This window comes from Cibotium barometz, chromosome 16 (assembly GCF_041138505.1).
Source record: "Cibotium barometz isolate CiBa-2024 chromosome 16, ASM4113850v1, whole genome shotgun sequence".
NCBI classification, from domain to species: Eukaryota; Viridiplantae; Streptophyta; class Polypodiopsida; order Cyatheales; family Cibotiaceae; genus Cibotium; species Cibotium barometz.
In genome coordinates this window covers 4,267,706-4,292,413 of record NC_141061.1, presented here as the reverse complement: position 1 = coordinate 4,292,413, position 24,708 = coordinate 4,267,706, and positions in this window count along the sequence as shown.

Genomic DNA, 24,708 nt, shown 5'->3' with positions numbered 1-24,708 from the left:
AAGTTTGCCACGGCCGTTCCTTCTTCAACAAAGTCCCATGCCTGTTCGATTTGAACCCGCAACCGTGCCAACTCCTGATCAATGCCCACAGCCATTCCAAGTTCCCCGCGGATGTTCCTTCCTAATTTCATGAGCAAACGTCTGTTTGCTTACCCAGTTTGATGACGTGCCCGTTTGCTAAAGTTCCCACACCTGTTTGCTCACACTGGCCACCTACTACCCACGGCTGTTCACTCACCTTGCTACGTCCATTTCTTGCCAATGCCATGTCCATTCCCTAGACTTGCCATAGTCGTGCCCTTCTCCCTATGCTATAAATATGTCCCCCCTCTTTATTTTCTCACTTTTACCTCTCAACTTAGACAAACTCTTGTAATTTTTTCTCCCAATCTCTCACACTCACCAGCTAGCCAACAAAATGTCAGAAGCCTTTGACTCCACCTAAGAAGTCCTCCATCACACTTTCATTCAGAGGAAGAGACCTGCTTTGAAGAATATGTGAAGCACCTAACCCATCTCTCCCACTTAGGCAAGGCCTTAATGAAGCAGGTCAATGGGCATACCATCCATTCTTGTGAAAAACAACCATAAGGTGGAGCATAAGTTTCTTTACTACACAGGCCCGTGCTACAGAGCTATTGTTGAAGACCCAGCTGTGGTGCTGAAGCTGGAACAACTAGGTTTGGGGGTAGTGAAAAGATGCAGGGGGGAAGAGAGCTTGAGCTCTTGCAAGCACACACACACACTCACAAAACCCTAATAGAGAATACACAAGGTGAGAGGCTGAAAATCTTCTTCTTCTCTACTCAACACTCAACACACCATATACAAGAATAAGAGTACACATAATATGAAAGGTACTCAACCAATACATACACGGGTTCTCTATAGTGTGAACCCGACTAAATGAGCTGGCGCTATAACTATGCCAGTCTCTAGAATGGCTGTCACACAGCCTGTCATCCCACTGGCCGCATATCACCCAAGATCTCACCAACCATGCCAGTGGTGTAAGTGCGGGGCCTATCCCCCAGGCGGGTCATCAGTGTCCACCGCCTCACTAGAGCTCGATATCTCAACACTCTTCCTCGAGCTCAACTCCATCTCATGTACACCAAGCGAAGCCCTGAATCTGCGGAGCTTCTCTGTACCCAATGCTTTGGTGAAGATGTCAGCTACCTGATCCTCTGTGCTGACATAAACAAGGTCAAGGTCTCCTGCCAAGACCTTCTCTCTGACGAAGTGGTAGTGGACCTCTATGTGCTTCGTACGAGCATGAAAGACTGGGTTCCTGGCCAACTGTATACTGCTAATGTTGTCACAGAAAATGACAACTTGTCTATCCACTGATAGACCCAAATCTCCAAGTAGCTTTCTCAACCAAGCTACCTCACATGCTGCCATAGCAGCTCCTCTGTACTCGGCCTCTGTACTCGATAGAGCAACCGTAGGCTGCTTCTTGCTGCTCCAAGTCACAGCAGCACTCCCTAAAGAAAACATGAATCCACTGGTAGATCTTCTATCTGAGATACTACCCGCCCAATCAGCATCTGTGTACCCATGTACACATATCTCTGTCCCAGTCTCATAGAATAGTCCACAATGCAAAGTAGACTTCACATACCTCAGTATGCGTCTCACTGCATCCAAATGCGGTTTCCGTGGAACCTGCATAAACTGACTCACCAACCCAACAGCATAGCTCAAATCTGGTCTGGTGATCGTCATGTAGATCAAACTTCCTACTATGCGTCTGTACATAGTAGGATCCTCCAAGATCTCTCCTGAATCTGCACTCAACTTGCCATTCTGATCCAACGGCACGGAAATAGGCTTACAGCCTGTCATACCATACTTGGACAACATGTCCAAGCCATACTGTCTCTGCAGTAATCCAATACCATGTGGTGACCTAATCACCTCAATGCCCAAGAAATATCTGAGCTCCCCCAGATCCTTCATCTCGAACTTCTGTCTAAGCAAGATCTTTACATCAAAGATCTCTGCATCATGGTCCCCCGTAATGATCAAGTCATCTACATAGATGACAACAAGCACAACTCCTCTATCACCATGTCTCACATACAATGAGAAATCTGCATTGGCTACATGAAAGCCAATAGTGACAAGATATTCAGAAATCTTGTCAGACCATGCTCTTGGTGCTTGCTTTAAGCCATACAAGGCTTTCTTCAACCTGCAAACATGCTCGGGGTGACCCTCATCCTCATAACCAGGTGGCTGCAACATATACACCTCTTCTTGCAAATCCCCATGCAAGAATGCATTCTTTACATCCATCTGATGTAAAGACCATTGCTTTGACGCAGCCACTGCTATCACAACTCTCACCGTTGCCATCTTGGCAACTGGGCTGAAAGTTTCCTCATAATCAATCCCATATGTCTGCGCATATCCTTTGGCTACCAATCTAGCCTTGTACCCTAAACTTATTGTAAAGAAAGTTTCTCCTCGTATGCTTCTAAAATGAAAGGAAAAATTAAGGACAAGGAAGTAATTATATTTTTCATGATGATGGTAGTACGCATGTTTTCATTTCTGAAAAGCTTGTGTATGCTCTTAAGCTGAATTCTATTCCTTCAAAGTATAAGACCAAAATTGATTTTCAAGGAATAAAGCATAATTTCACACCACAAAGGAAGTGAAATATGTAGTTATATCCATCACATAGGCAACCTCACAGTTTTCTTGTTGCACCTTTGTACTCATATGGTGTTATTCTCGATATGCTAGACACAAGCACAATTCTTGCATAGATTATGATTCTCATGCCATATCTTTTGCATTCAATGGTGAGAAGGTATGCTTGAAAGGGTTATGGGAATCTAGTGGTTGTGCACTACCCAAGCCAAGCGAGTCGTGATGAGGAAAAGAAAAAGACTTATCTAGTCATGGTGGTTAATGAGCTTACCGTTTCTAAACCAATTTCCAAGAACATCTCACATGAGCCATTCATTTCATAATTTTTGGATTGTTTTATGCATTTTTGGAGAAAAATTCAAAAGCAATTTTTTAACGCAAGCTTTTGGAGCAAAGGAGGCCAATTAATTTATTTCTAGAAATTATTAAGGATTTCGTGAAGCAAGGGATAATTACATGAGAAGAGGCAAAAGGCTGCAAGCCACTATCAATAGGTACATGTGAATTAAAAGGTTAAGTTACATGGTTTTTGGGACCTTTGGGCAAAAATAAAGGAGTTTTGGACCATTGGTTAAAGTCTTCTTTGCTACCTCATCTCAAAAACCACCTTTCTTTTCCCTCAACCTCTCTAAAATCAAAGGCTATGGATGCATTTAGTAAGAAGTGAACATCAAATTTCTCTTATCAGAATTTCAAGAGCTTCACAATTGGTTTTTTAGCAAAATTAATAGCATCAGGCAATTTTTTTTCAATTGTTTTCTTCAAAAAAAATATGGTATGCGGGTTTCTTCTCTTTATGCTCCATTGGAGATTTCCCTCCTCTTTTGGTTATTGCCCCCACTAGCTAGCCCATATGCTTTGTTTTATTAAAGCTTAAAAAGCTTTGTTATTTAAAAGCTTTACAAAGCTCTAAAGCTTTATACCTTAAAAGCTTTAAAAAGCTCTAAAGATTTATACCTTAAAGGCTTTAAAAAGTTTACAAGCTTTACTATTTAAAGCTATAAAAGCTTTATACATCACAAGCTTCAAAAGTCTTTACAGTTTTGTATTCAAATCTTCTAAGGCTTAAAGATAAAACCTTAGCCATAGCCTAAAGCCTTAATACACAAGCTTGCTAAAAGACCTTTTTTGTGTGGTAAAGGAGAAATTTTTTAAAAGGGTCACATAACAAATAGGAGATTTTCAAAGGATTTATCAAGGGTTACTTTTTAGATAACAAATCAAGGATTCAAGGGCAATTTAAGCATCAAGGTTTTCCACCTTTTGGGCTTCTTCAGTATTGTTTACCCAAATTCCCAAGACCATTTACAGGATTTTGACATTTGAAGCTATGATTCTTACTCTGTGAAAATTGGTACAACATACGACTTCATTAAAGCCGAAGTAAGGCGATAAGTATTATTCCACACATATTATTTTTTTGCTTATGATAATTATTATCAAATTCTTATAATTTTATTTTTCCCTCTACATTCCTCATCATGACAAACTAACAACCACCCTCTATTTTGAAGTAACTCCTATTTATTCAAGCTCAATTAAATGAGGAATGGGATAAGAGAATAGAATTAGAAGAACTAATATCTAGTAGGAAACGAGCTCGAAGTGCTAAATTTGAACTTGACATTTGGCATACACCATCAAGGAGAAGTTTCGAGAGCCAAAGCAACAAAAAGAAAGAAAATCAGTTGTAAAGCTTTCACATTCCAGAATTTTGATGGTAAGAAGCATGCAAGGACAATGTTGTCATGGATTAGCCAGCTTGATGATTCTTTTTACAGGGGGGTTTAAATTTTTTGCAAGCTTTATTTGGCGAGCTTTTTGGAGATAAGATAGTTTTATGGAGCTTGTAAGAAAAATGATACATTTTGGTGAGATTGACTTCACATTTCCTTACAAGCTTAAGTAGGCACAAACATGAGAGGCTTGATTAAAGCTTAATTATAGGCACAAACATCCTTGCTTCGAGGACATGATAGTATATTGCCCACTTCCTCTGGTGATAGTGTCGATTGATGCATTACCATATCCTCATTCATATGTAATCCCAAAACTCACAAGAAGACAAAATAGATATACTTACATGCAACGTAAGACTTTCCTCTAGATTCTCTTTGCATGAAATCAGGACATGTACACCAAGGTTGTACCTTGATGTGTATAAAATAGTCCTCTCCACTCTCACATGCCAAATGAAAAATAGAGTAGGGGGATGGCTGCATTGTAATCTCATTAAGGACTGTCGCTGTCATGGCCTCGGCACTACCAATCCTCTTTTCTCCTTCTTTGGAAATCCAATGCCACCACTTGGTTGATCTCTTTTTATTCTGTGTAGCATCATGTGGCCTCTTGTCACTTTCTTTGTTGCTCGCTGCTTGTGTGGACGTTTCTCCCACCCCTGACACAAAAGGTTCTTCATGAGTAACATCTAACTTGAACCCTGCCTTTACTAATTTCTCTACCTCTTGGCTGGTTATGTTGGTCCCAACATCCACTTTCCACATATCTGGGTGTAAGATCCCTGTTCCCACCGAGCAACGGATTCACGATACTGGCAGCAGAAGTAGCACTTCTCGCGCGGGATAGGGGTCCCACATTCGGGGCCTCGCCCACGGATATCCAGACAAGAGACTAATCCGTCGGTTTGTCCAAAACCGAAACCGGAAAAACTTCCTTTACCCGGAAAGCATGGGCGATTCCACCAGGATAACTCTTTACTCTAACGTAGTCAAGATCATTACGGATCAACTGATCTGACTGCACCTTTAACGGTACTTGGTCAATTCAAGGAAGAAACTTGCACTTGGATCATTGGGATCAACGCTTTTTTCCCCATCAAGAGGCACAGCCGTTGATTCCTATCCATAGAACAATTTCTATCCGGGATTTACTTCATCTATCGTAATAATAGAAATTAAAACTCGATTTACGGATCCATCAGTCCAGCCTAACCCCATCCGATCCCATGGGTTAGCCAACCGCCCAACCACTGTAGTGATGGGATCCAATTTGGAATTTAGTTAGGTTTTGTCTCGGGTACCAAGGAAAAGAGTTCCAAGGCCCCCTAGCCGGAAGTTCATGCAAACATAAAACTAGCCACACCACTTACACACCCAATATGAAATTGCCTTTTTCTTAGCATCAGCTAACTTTAAAACAATCCTTTAATGAAACCATAGTACCACTGATCACAATCTTCCAATTTATCCGGTTGATTCATAATTTCCCATCATTCCTTCATCAGAGTATCTATGGCATCATTGGCAACTAGAACGCTCACCACCTGTCCACACAGGGGCCTTTTCAATAGTTCCTAGCCCATAATACTCGGCAATATAATCACTTATAAAAATCAAGATGGACTCTCGTTGAAGATCAGCAAGATCAACCAACAGATCCATATAAAGAGCCATGGACTCATCCATTGAAGACCAGCAAGGTCAATCAACCAGATCCATGCCCGGTTTCTCAAAACAACTCTTACTCCTTGTTCCAATATCTTCCTCGACGCACGCGTGGGTATCCTGGGTGACTCAAAGCCCGAGCACCGTATGGTCAGCACCCTCTAGGATCCTTCGCAGGTGACCTAGCGCTTCACTCATAGGCCGCTTCCTTGGTCCCTCATCCACCGTACCGGAAGCTCACCATTTTAATCGAACCGAGGCTGGTCAAGACCTCGGCCGACCTTGCTACGCGAGACGTCCTCCATTGACTCTCCGTCAGCAGTTGCAACTTTATCAGTTAGGTCTCCACGACCTTAATCACAAGACGGTCAAAATGCTTTCCCAGCATTCTTGACATAAAACAGCCATTTACAAACAGCATTTACAAACAGTTTACAAATACAATTTCTATATTAACTCTAATTTTTCCACATTATCTCTCATATAATCCACATTACTTATTCCTCATTCCATTTATATGTGTACTCATCCAATCACATCATTTTCCATCTCTTCACTTCAGATTCCTTCACATCACATATCATATATTCACATCCATACATCCACATCCACATCCACATTCACATCCATACATCCACATCTACATGCTTACCTCCATTTTCACATCCTCATTTATACATCCACATCCCATATCCACATTCATACATACACATCCATATCCACATCCATACATCCACATCCACATGCATACATCCACTATCACGTCCTCATTCATACATCCATATCCACATACATACATACATCCACATCCACATTCCCATTCACATCTATACATCCACATCTACATCCATATCTACATCCACATGCATACATCCACTATCACATCCTCATTCATACATCCATATCCACATACATACATCCACTATCACGTCCTCATTCATACATCCATATCCACATACATACATACATCCACATCCACATTCCCATTCACATCTATACATCCACATCTACATCCACATACATACATACATCCACATCCACATTCCACATTCACATCTATACATCCACATCTACATCCATATACATACATACATCCACATCCACATTCCCATTCACATCTATACATACACATCTACATCCACATTCACATACATCCACATCTACATTCACATTCACATCTATATCCACATCTATATTCCCATTCACATCTATACATCCACATCTGCATCCACATACATACATACATCCATATCTACATTCCACATTCACTTCTATACAACCACGTCTACATCCACATTCACATCTATGCATATACATCTTCATGCATACATCCATTTTCACATGCATACATCCACACTACCATCTCCACATTCACACATCCATATACATACATCCATTTTCACATTCCCATTCATATAACCCCATATGCCTTCATATCTAATCTTTTATATCACATCCATTCTCACCCTATCACAACCCATATACATCTTATCTCATCTCATACACTTCTTATCTCATCCCATACACATCTTATCACCTCTTGTCACATCTTATACACCTCTTATCACATCCTATCACATCTCATATCTATTTATAGAATACAAGAGAATTCTTATATTTGATATAAGATTTCTTTACACATTTATTTATGCATAAATTCTATTTAAGGAGATTAATACTTTCGAAGTAAAAATCAATCTTTTATGTATCTTCTTATGCATAAATTCAATTTGGTAGGAATTACACTTTTAGAATAAAAGAATTTCTCTTATGCATCTAAGTTATGCATAAAATCCATTTATGATGAAAATCACACTTTTAGTATAAAAGAATATCTTTTATGCATACCTCTATGCATGAATTTTAATTATTGTAAAAGTAACACTTTTATAATAAAATATTCATCTATTATGCATACCTCTATGCATGAATTTCAATTATTGTAAAAGTAACACTTTTATAATAAAATTTATCCATTATGCATACTTCTATGCATGAAAATAAAAATGATAAAAGTAACACTTTTGATATAAAAATTTATCCATTATGCATAGTTCTATGCATGAAAATAAAAATGATAAAAGTAACACTTTTGATATAAAAATTTATCCATTATGCATACTTCTATGCATGTAAATAAAAATGATAAAAGTAACACTTTTGATATAAAATTTTATCCATTATGCATACTTCTATGCATGTAAATAAAAATGATAAAAGTAGCACTTTTGATATAAAAATTTATCCATTATGCATACTTCTATGCATGTAAATAAAAATGATAAAAGTAACACTTTTGATATAAAAATTTATTCATTATGCATACTTCTATGCAAGTAAATAAAAATGATAAAAGTAACACTTTTGATATAAAAACTTATTCTTTATGCATAATATAAAAATTCAATTTTTCCATGATTATAATGAAATTCTTTCAATTAGTCTAGGATGATAATTCCTAGAATATGGTAGGAAGTCCTCTTTTTATGCTTTGAATGAAATTATTTTATGCATAACTTTTATAAAAATTTTGCCATAGCTCCGCTACTATGACTGATAAATCTCAATTTTCTAAGGGATAAAGCTTATCATTAAGGAAATAATTAAAATGATCTCTAATTGGATCATTAATCCATAATGGATTGAATCATCAATATGCATAAACTAAAAGCATAGAAGAAAAAACCATTAATTTGGCCTCAAGCATAGCTTAATCTTGGATTAAGGAAAAGCTTTATGAAAAGCTTCTTTTGGATTGAGAATGGGTCATGAGTATGACCATTTCTTGAGTGAGAGAGAGAAATTACATAAAAACCATTAGAATTTAAACATAAATGGGAATTAACTTCAATAGCATTTATTAAATTATGTAACTCTTCACTACTATTCACCAATTAACTTCAATAGCATTTAAAAAACCATACCAATTAAGCTTCTCAAGCTTGAGAGGGGTTGAGAAGAGAGAAACATTGAGAAATTATAGAAAAGAGCAATATTCACTAATTACCTTACAAATTGCTTGATTCTTTGTTCACGGTAGAGGCCCCCAACCAATCAATTGGTTAAGTATGTTGATGGAGCCACTAATGGGGATTAAAGAAAGAGGGAAGCTCCAAAAACTAGTGAATTATTAAATGAATTCACAGTTCTTGGCTTAGGTGGAGTAGAGTAACGATGCATAAACACTATATATTTTTCAACAAGGGGGAGGCTTCTATTTATAGGAAAAATTGAGCTCCTAACCAAACAAACTGATTCTAGAATTTTCTAAATCAGTTTGGTCAATTTTTGATCATTTTTAGGTCAGTTAAGCTAACTTTTTGGAACTAGACTTGAATGAGGAGAGAGGAGAGATGAAATATCTCAATTTTTATGAGTTTAAAACTCATTCAAGCATGTGAAATATGCACCTCCTTTAAAGAACTCCCCTTCCTTACATATGTCATACTTTTAATATTGCTCATAATTTTTTACTAATAAACCTTGTACATTTTCAACTCTTCATCTTATGTGAAATATGCACCTCCTTTAAAGAACTCCCCTTCCTTACATATGTCATACTTTTAATATTGCTCATAATTTTTTACTAATAAACCTTGTACATTTTCAACTCTTCATCTTATGTGAGCATTTACTCATTTTTGGGTATCTTCTTTTACAAATAGGATTTATCTCCTCCCTACACATGGATTGATGCTATTGGCCCATAGGAACCTTAATTGGACCATAATCCAAAAATTTCTGAAAATCTAGACCCTTAGGCTAAGGTCCTTTATACCCATTTCTAATTAATTCCAATTGCACATTGGAAAGTTCTTTTTGAATTTCTGTTTCAGGGGAACTTATTTTAATAAGATGAGATAATTTTCTATCCAAAAATATTAAAAATCTGAATATTCTCTCTCTAGAATATTTTCTCTCTCTAGGTTAAAACAGTTAGAAACAAGTCTTTTATATTTCTGAAGAGGGATTGATTATAGGAGAAGATGCTGGACATTTTGAGAGGCTGAGGAGGAATCTTACATTCTCTCCCACTTGAAAAATGCGAGATGCCCTCATCTCGCAAACTGGGGGTAATTTCGCAAGATGCACAAGTATGAGACTGAGAGAAAATTTTTTAATTAAGATTAACCACCAATTTAAAAAAAAAGTCTCAAGAGAGCAAGATTCAAGATAAGAACAAGATTTAAACTTTATTCATTCTCGGAACTTATACAGTAAAGATAGAAGAACTCTTTACACTTCCATAAGTCCGTCCATCATATGGTCACAAAAGCAGTCCTCACAAGCTGCACAAGTATAGGGTAACTCATCTATGGGAATGATTCTGCTGGTTATTGCCGCACCTATCTCAGTGGTATGAGGCGATCTAACAAAAGGACCTCTGAGAGGCAAGCCAAAAACGGGATAAAGACATATCTTCTCATGAGGAAGAAAACACGCCAGTAAGAAGACCCGCTCAGAAAACCCAAGATGCCTTGATCTCATGACGCAGTAGTACCGGGGACCCAATCCCAAAGCTTCAATAGCCATGGCCAAGCGGACATTATTACGAAAATGTTGCTGACCCCAGGGTGTTACCCTAGTTATGTCTTGATAGGTCCGCCATTTGGTTTGCGCTACAGAAGTTCCCAAGTGAGGGAAAAGTGAGCGCTCATACTGCTCTATAAAATCCTTCTTCACAGACTCACTTGCGTCCTGAAGGTGAGGAATCATTATGGATAAAACTAGTTCTTGTTGCCAAGCCATGAAGGAGATTAAGAAAGAAAGGAGATCGATGGAAGTAAGATTACTGTGAGCGACAAGTAAAAGTTACGACTTATATAAAGGAAGGAGCTAGCGTAACTTAGAAGCCAACGGTAACTTGCCACTGAAGTTTTACCGTCTTTCCCTGATTTGGGTTTGGCACATATTTCTATAGAAAGCATTAAGAACCTTGAGATGAGAAGATAAAAGAGGTTCGTAGACTAAGTTACCTACCTTCTTTGGTCCACAATATCTGGGAATAACTTCTTATACTTCCTAAGAGATAAAGAACTTCTTTTGGGCCGTACTCGAATGAAGACCAAAACCTTGATATCCAAAACATCGATTCTCACTTCTGAACTCATTGTTCTGAATCCTTAAAACAGGTGGGACTCTTGAGAAGTATTCAGGGAAAAGGTTCTTCCTTTTTTTTAAACAGAATCTTTCTTTTATTTTAGAGAGAGAATAATTATAAGATCAGAAAGGGAGATTCTTACTCCTGTATACCTCGAAGGCTGGGGGAGAATCTTACATTCTACCCCACTTGAAAAGAGCGAGATGTCCTCATCTCGCAAGGTAGAGGACAACTCTTTTTCTTAAGATCCAATTTTATTCTGGGTTCCTTATATTCTGGTCAACCCAACAGAATACTGGGATAATTATCCCTTAAATAGAACTCATCATTAAATAACAAATCATTTAAATCATATCATTCATAACTTTAACACGATAATGGTCCATTAGACCGAAAAAATTCCTTCTGAACATTCCTCTACGGGAATTTCAGTTAAGCTAGATCTCAATTTGTCATCCCTTAACTTGATCTACCGGTCAAGTGTTAACAGTAGCAATCTGACACCACAATCCACTAATCTCATAGTGATTTGCTGAAATCATTATCATCATTCCAGTTATGAATATCATCACTGGGAGTCGTCCCATTAATCCTCATTGTGGTTTTGTTCGGATTTTTATATTTCAACTAATTTCAGAAATCATCATTCTTCAATCAGAATTTTCAATCAGAATCCAATTCAATTCATCAATTCTCAAACAAAATTAAAAATCATATCAACCACATTCGAATTCATCATCTGGATAGCATTACGCTTATAATTTCAAGTCTTAGATTTACTCGTATATACTGTCAGTAAAGAGCTGCAGTATACTCTCAGTATATACAGGTAGTCAAGGCCCTTGGAATTATAAGGTAAATACCATCATGTCTAGGCCTCAAGCAAGTCACGGATTCTATATAATTGCGGTACTTCCATCTGAAGACCCAATTACCAAATTACGAATTTCAGTTTGAATATCAAATTGTATGAATTATATCACACAATTACAACCTTTTTGATTCTTGAATATTTTTTGATATATTTGGCTTCTCGGTTGATCCTCATTTAACCAAAATGCTCTGATACCAACTGTAAGATCCCTGTTCCCACCGAGCAACGGATTCACGATACTGGCAGCAGAAGTAGCACTTCTCGCGCGGGATAGGGGTCCCACATTCGGGGCCTCGCCCACGGATATCCAGACAAGAGACTAATCCGTCGGTTTGTCCAAAACCGAAACCGGAAAAACTTCCTTTACCCGGAAAGCATGGGCGATTCCACCAGGATAACTCTTTACTCTAACGTAGTCAAGATCATTACGGATCAACTGATCTGACTGCACCTTTAACGGTACTTGGTCAATTCAAGGAAGAAACTTGCACTTGGATCATTGGGATCAACGCTTTTTTCCCCATCAAGAGGCACAGCCGTTGATTCCTATCCATAGAACAATTTCTATCCGAGATTTACTTCATCTATCGTAATAATAGAAATTAAATCTCGATTTACGGATCCATCAGTCCAGCCTAACCCCATCCGATCCCATGGGTTAGCCAACCGCCCAACCACTGTAGTGATGGGATCCAATTTGGAATTTAGTTAGGTTTTGTCCCGGGTACCAAGGAAAAGAGTTCCAAGGCCCCCTAGCCGGAAGTTCATGCAAACATAAAACTAGCCACACCACTTACACACCCAATATGAAATTGCCTTTTTCTTAGCATCAGCTAACTTTAAAACAATCCTTTAATGAAACCATAGTACCACTGATCACAATCTTCCAATTTATCCGGTTGATTCATAATTTCCCATCATTCCTTCATCAGAGTATCTATGGCATCATTGGCAACTAGAACGCTCACCACCTGTCCACACAGGGGCCTTTTCAATAGTTCCTAGCCCATAATACTCGGCAATATAATCACTTATAAAAATCAAGATGGACTCTCGTTGAAGATCAGCAAGATCAACCAACAGATCCATATAAAGAGCCATGGACTCATCCATTGAAGACCAGCAAGGTCAATCAACCAGATCCATGCCCGGTTTCTCAAAACAACTCTTACTCCTTGTTCCAATATCTTCCTCGATGCACGCGTGGGTATCCTGGGTGACCCAGAGCCCGAGCACCGTATGGTCAGCACCCTCTAGGATCCTTCGCAGGTGACCTAGCGCTTCACTCATAGGCCGCTTCCTTGGTCCCTCATCCACCGTACCGGAAGCTCACCATTTTAATCGAACCGAGGCTGGTCAAGACCTCGGCCGACCTTGCTACGCGAGACGTCCTCCATTGACTCTCCGTCAGCAGTTGCAACTTTATCAGTTAGGTCTCCACGACCTTAATCACAAGACGGTCAAAATGCTTTCCCAGCATTCTTGACATAAAACAGCCATTTACAAACATCATTTACAAACAGTTTACAAATACAATTTCTATATTAACTCTAATTTTTCCACATTATCTCTCATATAATCCACATTACTTATTCCTCATTCCATTTATATGTGTACTCATCCAATCACATCATTTTCCATCTCTTCACTTCAGATTCCTTCACATCACATATCATATATTCACATCCATACATCCACATCCACATCCACATTCACATCCATACATCCACATCTACATGCTTACCTCCATTTTCACATCCTCATTTATACATCCACATCCCATATCCACATTCATACATACACATCCATATCCACATCCATACATCCACATCCACATGCATACATCCACTATCACGTCCTCATTCATACATCCACATCCACATGCATACATCCACTATCACGTCCTCATTCATACATCCATATCCACATACATACATACATCCACATCCACATTCCCATTCACATCTATACATCCACATCTACATCCACATGCATACATCCACTATCACATCCTCATTCATACATCCATATCCACATACATACATCCACTATCACGTCCTCATTCATACATCCATATCCACATACATACATACATCCACATCCACATTCCCATTCACATCTATACATCCACATCTACATCCACATACATACATACATCCACATCCACATTCCACATTCACATCTATACATCCACATCTACATCCATATACATACATACATCCACATCCACATTCCCATTCACATCTATACATACACATCTACATCCACATTCACATACATCCACATCTACATTCACATTCACATCTATATCCACATCTATATTCCCATTCACATCTATACATCCACATCTGCATCCACATACATACATACATCCATATCTACATTCCACATTCACTTCTATACAACCACGTCTACATCCACATTCACATCTATGCATATACATCTTCATGCATACATCCATTTTCACATGCATACATCCACACTACCATCTCCACATTCACACATCCACATACATACATCCATTTTCACATTCCCATTCATATAACCCCATATGCCTTCATATCTAATCTTTTATATCACATCCATTCTCACCCTATCACAACCCATATACATCTTATCTCATCTCATACACTTCTTATCTCATCCCATACACATCTTATCACCTCTTGTCACATCTTATACACCTCTTATCACATCCTATCACATCTCATATCTATTTATAGAATACAAGAGAATTCTTATATTTGATATAAGATTTCTTTACACATTTATTTATGCATAAATTCTATTTAAGGAGATTAATACTTTCGAAGTAAAAATCAATCTTTTATGTATCTTCTTATGCATAAATTCAATTTGGTAGGAATTACACTTTTAGAATAAAAGAATTTCTCTTATGCATCTAAGTTATGCATAAAATCCATTTATGATGAAAATCACACTTTTAGTATAAAAGAATATCTTTTATGCATACCTCTATGCATGAATTTTAATTATTGTAAAAGTAACACTTTTATAATAAAATATTCATCTATTATGCATACCTCTATGCATGAATTTCAATTATTGTAAAAGTAACACTTTTATAATAAAATATTCATCTCTCATGCATACCTCTATGCATGAAATTCAATTATGCTAAAAGTAACACTTTTGATATAAAAATTTATCCATTATGCATACTTCTATGCATGAAAATAAAAATGATAAAAGTAACACTTTTGATATAAAAATTTATCCATTATGCATACTTCTATGCATGAAAATAAAAATGATAAAAGTAACACTTTTGATATAAAAATTTATCCATTATGCATACTTCTATGCATGTAAATAAAAATGATAAAAGTAACACTTTTGATATAAAATTTTATCCATTATGCATACTTCTATGCATGTAAATAAAAATGATAAAAGTAACACTTTTGATATAAAAATTTATTCATTATGCATACTTCTATGCAAGTAAATAAAAATGATAAAAGTAACACTTTTGATATAAAAACTTATTCTTTATGCATAATATAAAAATTCAATTTCTCCATGATTATAATGAAATTCTTTCAATTAGTCTAGGATGATAATTCCTAGAATATGGTAGGAAGTCCTCTTTTTATGCTTTGAATGAAATTATTTTATGCATAATTTTTATAAAAATTTTGCCATAGCTCCGCTACTATGACTGATAAATCTCAATTTTCTAAGGGATAAAGCTTATCATTAAGGAAATAATTAAAATGATCTCTAATTGGATCATTAATCCATAATGGATTGAATCATCAATATGCATAAACTAAAAGCATAGAAGAAAAAACCATTAATTTGGCCTCAAGCATAGCTTAATCTTGGATTAAGGAAAAGCTTTATGAAAAGCTTCTTTTGGATTGAGAATGGGTCATGAGTATGACCATTTCTTGAGTGAGAGAGAGAAATTACATAAAAACCATTAGAATTTAAACATAAATGGGAATTAACTTCAATAGCATTTATTAAATTATGTAACTCTTCACTACTATTCACCAATTAACTTCAATAGCATTTAAAAAACCATACCAATTAAGCTTCTCAAGCTTGAGAGGGGTTGAGAAGAGAGAAACATTGAGAAATTATAGAAAAGAGCAATATTCACTAATTACCTTACAAATTGCTTGATTCTTTGTTCACGGTAGAGGCCCCCAACCAATCAATTGGTTAAGTATGTTGATGGAGCCACTAATGGGGATTAAAGAAAGAGGGAAGCTCCAAAAACTAGTGAATTATTAAATGAATTCACAGTTCTTGGCTTAGGTGGAGTAGAGTAACGATGCATAAACACTATATATTTTTCAACAAGGGGGAGGCTTCTATTTATAGGAAAAATTGAGCTCCTAACCAAACAAACTGATTCTAGAATTTTCTAAATCAGTTTGGTCAATTTTTGATCATTTTTAGGTCAGTTAAGCTAACTTTTTGGAACTAGACTTGAATGAGGAGAGAGGAGAGATGAAATATCTCAATTTTTATGAGTTTAAAACTCATTCAAGCATGTGAAATATGCACCTCCTTTAAAGAACTCCCCTTCCTTACATATGTCATACTTTTAATATTGCTCATAATTTTTTACTAATAAACCTTGTACATTTTCAACTCTTCATCTTATGTGAAATATGCACCTCCTTTAAAGAACTCCCCTTCCTTACATATGTCATACTTTTAATATTGCTCATAATTTTTTACTAATAAACCTTGTACATTTTCAACTCTTCATCTTATGTGAGCATTTACTCATTTTTGGGTATCTTCTTTTACAAATAGGATTTATCTCCTCCCTACACATGGATTGATGCTATTGGCCCATAGGAACCTTAATTGGACCATAATCCAAAAATTTCTGAAAATCTAGACCCTTAGGCTAAGGTCCTTTATACCCATTTCTAATTAATTCCAATTGCACATTGGAAAGTTCTTTTTGAATTTCTGTTTCAGGGGAACTTATTTTAATAAGATGAGATAATTTTCTATCCAAAAATATTAAAAATCTGAATATTCTCTCTCTAGAATATTTTCTCTCTCTAGGTTAAAACAGTTAGAAACAAGTCTTTTATATTTCTGAAGAGGGATTGATTATAGGAGAAGATGCTGGACATTTTGAGAGGCTGAGGAGGAATCTTACATTCTCTCCCACTTGAAAAATGCGAGATGCCCTCATCTCGCAAACTGGGGGTAATTTCGCAAGATGCACAAGTATGAGACTGAGAGAAAATTTTTTAATTAAGATTAACCACCAATTTAAAAAAAAAGTCTCAAGAGAGCAAGATTCAAGATAAGAACAAGATTTAAACTTTATTCATTCTCGGAACTTATACAGTAAAGATAGAAGAACTCTTTACACTTCCATAAGTCCGTCCATCATATGGTCACAAAAGCAGTCCTCACAAGCTGCACAAGTATAGGGTAACTCATCTATGGGAATGATTCTGCTGGTTATTGCCGCACCTATCTCAGTGGTATGAGGCGATCTAACAAAAGGACCTCTGAGAGGAGGCAAGCCAAAAACGGGATAAAGACATATCTTCTCATGAGGAAGAAAACACGCCAGTAAGAAGACCCGCTCAGAAAACCCAAGATGCCTTGATCTCATGACGCAGTAGTACCGGGGACCCAATCCCAAAGCTTCAATAGCCATGGCCAAGCGGACATTATTACGAAAATGTTGCTGACCCCAGGGTGTTACCCTAGTTATGTCTTGATAGGTCCGCCATTTGGTTTGCGCTACAGAAGTTCCCAAGTGAGGGAAAAGTGAGCGCTCATACTGCTCTATAAAATCCTTCTTCACAGACTCACTTGCGTCCTGAAGGTGAGGAATCATTATGGATAAAACTAGTTCTTGTTGCCAAGCCATGAAGGAGATTAAGAAAGAAAGGAGATCGATGGAAGTAAGATTACTGTGAGCGACAAGTAAAAGTTACGACTTATATAAAGGAAGGAGCTAGCGTAACTTAGAAGCCAACGGTAACTTGCCACTGAAGTTTTACCGTCTTTCCCTGATTTGGGTTTGGCACATATTTCTATAGAAAGCATTAAGAACCTTGAGATGAGAAGATAAAAGAGGTTCGTAGGCTAAGTTACCTACCTTCTTTGGTCCACAATATCTGGGAATAACTTCTTATACTTCCTAAGAGATAAAGAACTTCTTTTGGGCCGTACTCGAATGAAGACCAAAACCTTGATATCCAAAACATCGATTCTCACTTCTGAACTCATTGTTCTGAATCCTTAAAACAGGTGGGACTCTTGAGAAGTATTCAGGGAAAAGGTTCTTCCTTTTTTTTAAACAGAATCTTTCTTTTATTTTAGAGAGAGAATAATTATAAGATCAGAAAGGGAGATTCTTACTCCTGTATACCTCGAAGGCTGGGGGAGAATCTTACACTGGGTATGATGGCTTGTATATTATGTTTGGATCTACATGCCATGTGTGTGAAACATCTGAAGGACAAAACCACATCATTTGAGCCTTTGGCCCTCCCAGACCACGATGTCGTCGCTCTGAGTAGAAGCTAGGGGCAACAACTCCAATAGAGCTTCCCTGTATGTATGAGTTGCACTTAAGTCTTCCATCAATACCTCCTCCCAAACATTTGACTTTTGAGTTCAATGGGGTTCGTCTAATGGCCCACATTGTGCATCCAACGGCCTCTTCCTTTACATGCATTTGTCCTCCGCTCATTGTGCCATAATGTTGTTTAGGCTCTTCATGTCCGACATCTTTGTTTCCTCCAATCATTGGACTTTTTGGTCCTCCCCTTGAAGCGTGACTTGCTGCACTGTTTGTTCTAGATCTATCTCCAAAACTTACTCTTCTTGTTGTTCCCCGATTTTGACGATGTCTGCTCTACATGACATAACCTGGACAATGTGAGCATTAGTCTACTTTTGTTGTCCTCACCCTCTTCCGTTGAATAGTCTCCTTATCTCCATGTAGAGGCCTTGATTCCTCATACATAGGAGTATTAGCTACTGTTTCATGCACCATGCGAGCCACTTGTGGTAGTGTCGGTCTTGAACTTACTGCCACCCTATCCAACAACTTGCTCAGGATTGGTCCCTCACCTTTGTGCTTCCCCATCTGATATGCATATTGCTTTGCACTTTGTAGTAAAGCATTTGCCATATCTCAAATGCACGCATCATACAAGCTAACCTTTTCCTTGTATCCTTCACCAGCAAGCCAACTCCCATGTACACTTTCAGATAAGTTTGTTCGAGGGGTTTGTGCTAAATCCACCGAGCTTAAGACCACCTGCACACAAGAGGTTTCATACATGAATTCACAAAATTGACTCCAATGCAAATACATCCATACAACATATCATTTCTCCATAAAATTTCTCACCCTTGACATGAGGTTGCCCCAATGTGCTATTCGTACTTCCCACCAACTCATCCACGTATCCATTACTGATAGTTTTCCCTCATGAACATGTCCATTTATCCACCACTCACGAATCTCTTTACTTTTTAAGAAAGCTAAAAGCTCAAGGATTATATGATAAGAATCCTTCCATTTTGGGTCCCGGGGACCTTACGAAACTGTACCCCGCCAATCTCCATTCTTCACACAAGTCAATATGGTGTTGTCGACTTTCTGCCTTCACGCATTGTTTAGCATGCTTCATCAAACTTTGTTTCCAATGGAATAAGCACGTTCGCTCCCTGTCCTCCATAATGTTGTGTGGACCCCCATTGAAAACAGTCCTAACTATACACCAATTTGACCCTGCTTCATCAGCCACATAAACCCATAGAAGTGTGCGGGTGCATAACCGCATTGCTCCATTGTGCTATTCAGCATTTCGCAAAATAGTACTTGGCTTTTTGTATCCTCCTCCTTCATTTCACATGTGGCAATTGTCAACAGCTCTTGAACACTATAGGATTTTGGAGAGAATTTTTTTCAATCAGCTATCATTCAAGGTAAATGAAAGAAAGGAAAAAATTGAAGTACGTGGTCTCACCTTGGGTCGTAAACATGACAAGCCATTGTTGACCAACCAAAAACTCGATGAGTGTGATCAAACAAAACCCAGGATTTGCCAAGTCACCTCTACTATCACACCGCATGCGATTCACCAACCTGATGATGCTGGTCCTCAAAGACATCTTAAGGACATAACATTTGTCATCAGGGCCACCTTGTCCTGGGAAATGGCTACCTTGTATAAATGAATAGCAAGATCTCTCTGTATAAGAAGGATGTTATCAAAGCCCTCTCCTGTCGGCATCAATTTTCTTTTCTCCTGGGCAATGCGTCTAAACCTAAAAAACATAATTTCACAATAAAGAGAGGATCGAATGTAGAAAAATACATCCAAATATAGTTAAGTTACAGAATGAATACTCACCTCTGGTTTTCCACAAGAGGACTCAACTCCTCCAAAAAATTACAAAGCTCATGATCCCCAATACTTGTAGGTAGCTCATCATTTTGATTCATCATGGAGGAAAACAGCATATTCTTCACAATATCCATCTGTATTTTTCGAGGACCTACACTTCTCTGGGCTTTCAACACTTGAGAAACAAACATTTTCACGTGCTCCAACATTGACCTTGAAGTTCCTGGCTGAACTGGATGTTCATGCAGCCCAGTGTGGAGCATCATTCTTTTAATAGTTGTGTCACGAGGCATTACGTAATACACAACACATCTACACACTTGCACACAGTGTGCAGTTTTGCGACAAAAGTGACAAACTATTTTAGTTTTCTCATCCTCTGTCACAAGTCCAATTGCAATCTTTTTTGTCAGATGTCCATGAAAGAAGGTGTTGTTATACCTTTTATTGTTCAAGTAAAAAGGACAGCTGAGCCTATGGCACTCCAAAGTACCAACACAATAGCTAATATGCACGGTACAACTTACAGACATGTTTGATGTTACTGGACGTGTCCATAGGTGACCATCATATTTTTGCTCCATTCCATCCATATTTCCTATTTTGCCATATGTTGGTGGAAACTCTAGGATGGAATCACCATCATAATGTCTTGGCACCTCCTGGACTTAGATGACTCGAGTAACTTTTTCCAACAATGAACGTGGAAGAGAAGGTTCCTCCTTACGAAGAACTGAAAGTATACTCTCTGAAGCAATACATTCATCTTCAGAGATATTGTGCTTTGAACCTTTTGGATTGCTCGTGCCTTCACCTGGATGCAAAATAGTTTGCTGAGCCATTCAAGTCACTCTCAGAGGAGGAGCTCGAGATATGAACATGGGTGTTTTGTGTCCCTAATTCTTTATCCACTGAAGTCTCCAAATGTCGGACATCTTGGGAAATGTAATTAGCACTAGAATCAAGACTATCAGTAGCACAAAGGAGGACTACATTGTAGCATATTTGTTTTACTTCGAGTAATATCTACGAGGTAGTCTTTATTGCCCTCCATATCATAATGAGCGATGATTTCCTGTAGGCTTCCATTGGTCCTAGTAGCTTTCACTCCAGAAAGGGCGTGTGATGAAGGCTGAAACCCTTGTAGATATCCATGACTGACAAGCGTGGTCTGGTGGAGAAGTATTAAAGTTTGAGATTTTTTGCTGCTCTCTCTCTCTTTTGAGCCTAAATGTTTAAAAAAGTTTTAAAAGAGCATGAGTTTTCTCTTTGTTGTACATCACATATTCTCTCTCTCTCTCTCTCTCTTCTCTCTCTCTCTCTCACACACACACACACACACACACACACACACACACACACACACACACAATTTCAATAACATAAATAATAGAAAAGTTTTAAAAAATTATGCCACACATATTGAACCATTGAAAAATGTGTGTGTGTGTGTGTGTGTGTGTGTGTGTGTGTGTGTCTTTCTATAGCTTAATACATTTTTAGCCATCATATATATGTGTGTATATGTATGTATCTATCTTTAGGCTATATATATTTTAGGCCACACACACACATATATGGTACACATATTTTAGGGTACTTGTGAAAAGAGGTACTGTTCTCTCTGCAGTTCTTTTTCTTTTAAATTTAGAGCCGGCGGCTATTTTGTTGGTGGCGGCGATGGAGAAGATTGCGGCTCTGTTGGAGGTGGCGGTGAAGAAGATTGCAGCTATGTTGGAGGTGGCAGGGTGAAGAAGATTGCGGCTATGTTGGAGGTGGCGGCGGCTATGTTGGTGGCGGCGGCGATGGTGAGGGAGAGGGCGAGGTGGAGGTGGAGGTGGAGGAGGAGACCGGTTTAACCGGTCATGATGCCTCCCTTGCCCTCATTGCTCTAGCCACTCCAGGCTCTGCCGGGAGCCTGGAGTGGCTAGAGCAACGGGGGCAAGGGAGGCATTGTCCAGGCAATTTGAGGGACCGCGACGGCGCTGGAGGCGGAGGCGGTGGCGCTAGAGGCCGAGATGGAGGTAGTGGCACTGGAGGCGAAGATGACGCTGGTGGAGGTCGAGATGAGGCATGGAGGCGTAAGAGGCGGTGGCGCACTGGTGGAGGCGGAGATGGAGGTGGAAGGCGAGGTGGATGGAAATCATCTTCAAACAGCTTGTGTATGCTCTTAAGTTGAATGCTATTCCTTCAAAGTGCCCAAAACTGCTTTTCAAGGAATAAAGCATAATTGCACTAAGGAAGTGAAATATGTAGTTTTATCCATTGCATCACATAGGCAACCTCACCCTTTTCTTGTTGCACCTTTGCACTCATATGATGTTATTCTCGATATGTCATGGAGACACGAGCACAGTTCTTGCATAGATTATGATTCTCATGCCATATCTTTTAAGGGTTATGGGAATCTAGTGGTTATGCACTCCTTAGCCATACCCAAGCCAAGAGAGCCATGAGGAAAAAGGAAAAGACTTATCTAGTCATGGTTAATGAGATTACCACTTCTAAACCAATTTTCAAGGACATCTCGCATGCGCCATTCATTTCACAAATTTTTTATTGTTTTTTGAATGAGTTAACTCTTAGATTGCCTAATTCTAGACCAAAAGACCATAGGATAAACATTATCCCTAGTAGTATTCCGCTTTGTAGAGCTTCTTAAAGAGTAAATTTTCTAGAGTGAAAAGCGATCCAGTCTCAGATTGAGGACCTACTCGCGATAGGAAACTTATTAGGCCAAATAGTTCACTACATGGAGCACATGTTCTTCTCATCTAAAAAGAAGAATGGAATGTTTTGCATGTGTATAGAATACCGAGCTTTAAATAAGAATACTCTCAAGAATAGATACCCTCAAATACTATCACGCTCCTTATAGAGTAAATATTCTAGAGAGAAAAGAGATCTAGTCCCAGATTAACAACCTACCTGATACGAAACTTATTAGGCCTAGTAGTTCACTATATGGAGCACCTGTTCTTCTCATCCAAAAAGAATAATGGAATGTTTCATGTGCATAGACTACTGAGCTTTAAATAAGAATACTCTCAAGAATAGATACCCTATCCCACATGTGGATGATCTCTTGGATAAGTTAAGAGGAGCCAAAGTGTTTTCCTAGATTGACCTTAAATCAGGTTATCATCGGGTTAGAATGGCCCCAAAGAAGATGCCTATAAGATTTCCTTTCACACGTAACAAGTCATTATGAGTTTTTTTCACAATGCCTTTTGGACTTACTAATGCTCCAGCTATATTTAGTTGCATGATGAACCGTATATTCTTGAAGCACTAGAATTTTGTGATTGTTTTGTTTGATGAAATATTTGGTCTTTGAAAAAGATGAAGATGAGCATGAAAATTTCCTAGAGATGGTATTCAATATTTTGAAGGAGAATTAGCTCTATGCCAATCTGGAAAAGAGTGAGTTCTTTCAAAAAAGAAATTGAATACTTTGGGTATATTGTGTCTATTATTTGTGATAGTGTGATTGATGCTAGTGGACATGGTATTAGTACTATGCTTATGTAAGATACTCATCCAGCTGCTTTTGAAAGTAGAAAATTGAAACCATGTGAGCTTAAGTATAGTACTTATGTCATAAAGAATTGATTGATGTTGTTCATGCATTGAAAATTTGGAAGCATTATCTTATGGGTTCTGAGTTTATCATTAAAACTGATCAATAAAGTATTAAACATTTGATTTCTCAACCTTTAATATCGAAGAGATATTAAGTGGGCATCTTTTATTCAAAGTTTTCAACCAACTATTCAATATACATCTGGTTCATGAGAATGTTGTTGTTGATGCTTTAGGTAGGAGACCTAGCATTAATAATATATTCCTATGAGGGCATTTCTTTTGATAACATGAAAGGAACTTATGAAAATGAGTCTGATTTTTTTGATGAATATAACAAGATGAAAGATAATAATTGGTTACCTCATTTGGATCATTCTTATAATGATGGTTTTCTTTTTTTGTAAATTAATTTATGCATTACGAGACCATTTAGGCAAGCTATTATTGAAGAATATCATCAACTACCTTTTGGTAGGGCCATATAGGAGTTTCATCTACTTTGGAAGTAGTTACTAGAGATTTCTTTTGGCCTAATATACATAGAGATATTGTCAAATTTATATTTGAATGTGTTATTTATCAAAAGATTAAGAGTCATAAAGGAAAGAAATTTAGTTTGCTTCTTCTCTACTCTCTTGATCTCTTGTGTGTTTTGCCTAATTCAATTAGAGCTATTATATGCTCATTGTGTATGTGTGAGTGTAT